We start from the raw sequence: 2500 nt of genomic DNA on the forward strand, positions 1-2500 counted from the left end.
CTCGGAAGCTAAGCAGGGTCGGGCCTGGTTAGTACTTGGATGGGAGACCGCCTGGGAATACCAGGTGCTGTAAGCTTTTTCATTTTTTTGATGATATGTTTTTTTTATCATATAGAGACATATTCACATGTCCAAAAATTCAGCCAGAATCAAGGGCATGACATCTTTAAAAGGCCCCTTTCTGCACACAATAATGGCTTACGGCCATACCACCCTGAACTCGTCAGATCTTGGAAGCTAAGCAGGGTTGGACCTGGTTAGTACTTGGATGGGAGACCGCCTGGGAATACCAGGTGCTGTAAGCTTTTTCATTTTTTTGATCATATGTTTTTTTTTTATCATATAGAGACATATTCACATGTCCAAAAATTCAGCCAGAATCAAGGGCATGACATCTTTAAAAGGCCCCTGTCTGCACGCAATAATGACTTATGGCCATAACACCCTGAACACGCCCGATCTCGTCCGATCTCGGAAGCTAAACAGGGTCGGGCCTGGTTAGTACTTGGATGGGAGACCGCCTGGGAATACCAGGTGCTATAAGCTTTTTCATTTTTTTGATCATATGTTTTTTTTTTATCATACAGAGACATATTCACATGTCCAAAAATTCAGCCAGAATCAAGGGCATGACATCTTTAAAAGGCCCCTGTCTGCACACAATAATGGCTTACGGCCATACCACCCTGAACACGCCCGATCTCTTCCGATCTCGGAAGCTAAGCATGGTCGGGCCTGGTTAGTACTTAGATGGGAGACCGCCTGGGAATACCAGGTGCTGTAAGCTTTTTCATTTTTTTGATCATATGTTTTTTTTTATCATATAGAGACATATTCACATGTCCAAAAATTCAGCCAGAATCAAGGGCATGACATCTTTAAAAGGCCCCTGTCTGCACACAATAATGGCTTATGGCCATACCACCCTGAACACGCCTGATCTCGTCCGATCTCGGAAGCTAAGCAAGGTAGGGCCTGGTTAGTACTTGGATGGGAGACCGCCTGGGAATACCAGGTGCTGTAAGTTTTTTCATTTTTTTGATCATATGTTTTTTTTTTATCATATAGAGACGTATTCACATGTCCAAAAATTCAGCCAGAATCAAGGGCATGACATCTTTAAAAGGCCCCTTTCTGCACACAATAATGGCTTAAGGACATACCACCCTGAACTTGTCCGATCTCGGAAGCTAAGCAGCGTCTGGCCTGGTTAGTACTTGGATGGGAGACCGCCTGGGAATACCAGGTGCTGTAAGCTTTTTCATTTTTTTTGATCATATGTTCTTTTTTTATCATATAGAGACATATTCACATGTCCAGAAATTCAGCCAGAATCAAAGGCATGAGATCTTTAAAAGGCCCCTGTCTGCACACAATAACAGCTTACGGCCATACCACCCTGAACACGCCTGATCTCGTCCGATCTCGGAAGCTAAGCAGGGTCGGGCCTGGTTAGTACTTGGATGGGAGACCGCCTGGGAATACCAGGTGCTGTAAGCTTTTTCATTTTTTTGATCATATGTTTTTTTTTTATCATATAGAGACATATTCACATGTCCAAAAATTCAGCCAGAATCAAGGGCATGACATCTTTAAAAGGCCCCTTTCTGCATACAATAACGGCTTACGGCCATACCACCCTTAACACGCCCGATCTCGTCCCATCTCGGAAGCTAAGCAGGGTCGGGCCTGGTTAGTACGTGAATGGGGGACCGCCTTGGAATACCAGATGCTGTAAGCTTTTTTATTTTTTTGATCATATGTTTTTTTTATCATAGAGAGACATATTCACATGTCCACAAATTCAGCCAGAATCAAGGGCATGACATCTTTAAAAGGCCCCTGTCTGCACACAATAATGGCTTACAGCCATACCACCCTGAACACGCCCGATCTCGTCCGATCTCGGAAGCTAAGCAGGGTCGGGCCTGGATAGTACTTGGATGGGAGACCACCTGGGAATACCAGGTGCTGTAAGCATTTTCATTTTTTTGATCATATGTTTTTTTTTATCATATAGAGACATATTCACATGTCCAAAAATTCAGCCAGAATCAAGGGCATGACATCTTTAAAAGGCCCCTTTCTGCACACAATAACAGCTTACGGCCATACCACCCTTAACACGCCCGATCTCGTCCGATCTCGGAAACTAAGTAGGGTCGTGCCTGGATAGTACTTGGATGGGAGACCGCCTGGGAATACCAGACGCTGTAAGCTTTTTCATTTTTTTGATCATATGTTTTTTTTTTATCATATAGAGACATATTCACATGTCCAAAAATTCAGCCAGAATCAAGGGCATGACATCTTTAAAAGGCCCCTTTCTGCATACAATAATGGCTTACGGCCATACCACCCTGAACACGCCCGATCTCGTCTGATCTCGGAAGCTAAGCAGGGTCGGGCCTGGTTAGTACTTGGATGGGAGACCGCCTGGGAATACCAGGTGCTGTAAGCTTTTTCATTTTTTTTGATCATATGTTTTTTTTATCATATA

At 43.7% G+C, this 2500-nt stretch overlaps 7 non-coding genes and 3 pseudogenes across 7 annotated transcripts in view; all 10 read left to right on the top strand.

The window, feature by feature from the left end:
• LOC132968177 (5S ribosomal RNA) overlaps positions 1 to 76 on the top strand; it is a 119-nt gene extending 43 nt beyond the window's left edge. The window contains exon 1 of the ribosomal RNA XR_009671024.1: positions 1 to 76. This exon is cut by the window's left edge and continues 43 nt beyond it. This is a non-coding gene — a ribosomal RNA (5S ribosomal RNA).
• Positions 77 to 196: 120 nt separating this feature from the next.
• Positions 197 to 305, top strand: LOC132967866 (5S ribosomal RNA; annotated as a pseudogene).
• A 122-nt stretch (positions 306 to 427) lies between these two features.
• Positions 428 to 546, top strand: LOC132968260 (5S ribosomal RNA). Its single transcript, XR_009671105.1, has one exon. It is a non-coding gene; the product is annotated as a 5S ribosomal RNA (ribosomal RNA).
• A 122-nt stretch (positions 547 to 668) lies between these two features.
• On the top strand, positions 669 to 787 carry LOC132968142 (5S ribosomal RNA). The gene has a single exon (XR_009670990.1). It is a non-coding gene; the product is annotated as a 5S ribosomal RNA (ribosomal RNA).
• Positions 788 to 908: 121 nt separating this feature from the next.
• On the top strand, positions 909 to 1027 carry LOC132968189 (5S ribosomal RNA). The gene has a single exon (XR_009671036.1). It is a non-coding gene; the product is annotated as a 5S ribosomal RNA (ribosomal RNA).
• A 354-nt stretch (positions 1028 to 1381) lies between these two features.
• Positions 1382 to 1500, top strand: LOC132968486 (5S ribosomal RNA). The gene has a single exon (XR_009671220.1). It is a non-coding gene; the product is annotated as a 5S ribosomal RNA (ribosomal RNA).
• Positions 1501 to 1622: 122 nt separating this feature from the next.
• LOC132968445 (5S ribosomal RNA) lies at positions 1623 to 1741 on the top strand (annotated as a pseudogene).
• Positions 1742 to 1861: 120 nt separating this feature from the next.
• Positions 1862 to 1980, top strand: LOC132968230 (5S ribosomal RNA). The gene has a single exon (XR_009671076.1). It is a non-coding gene; the product is annotated as a 5S ribosomal RNA (ribosomal RNA).
• A 121-nt stretch (positions 1981 to 2101) lies between these two features.
• LOC132968415 (5S ribosomal RNA) lies at positions 2102 to 2220 on the top strand (annotated as a pseudogene).
• Positions 2221 to 2342: 122 nt separating this feature from the next.
• Positions 2343 to 2461, top strand: LOC132968128 (5S ribosomal RNA). Its single transcript, XR_009670976.1, has one exon. It is a non-coding gene; the product is annotated as a 5S ribosomal RNA (ribosomal RNA).
• The last annotated feature ends 39 nt before the right edge of the window (positions 2462 to 2500 follow it).

Source organism: Labrus mixtus, unplaced genomic scaffold (assembly GCF_963584025.1).
Source record: "Labrus mixtus unplaced genomic scaffold, fLabMix1.1 SCAFFOLD_74, whole genome shotgun sequence".
NCBI lineage: Eukaryota > Metazoa > Chordata > Actinopteri > Labriformes > Labridae > Labrus > Labrus mixtus.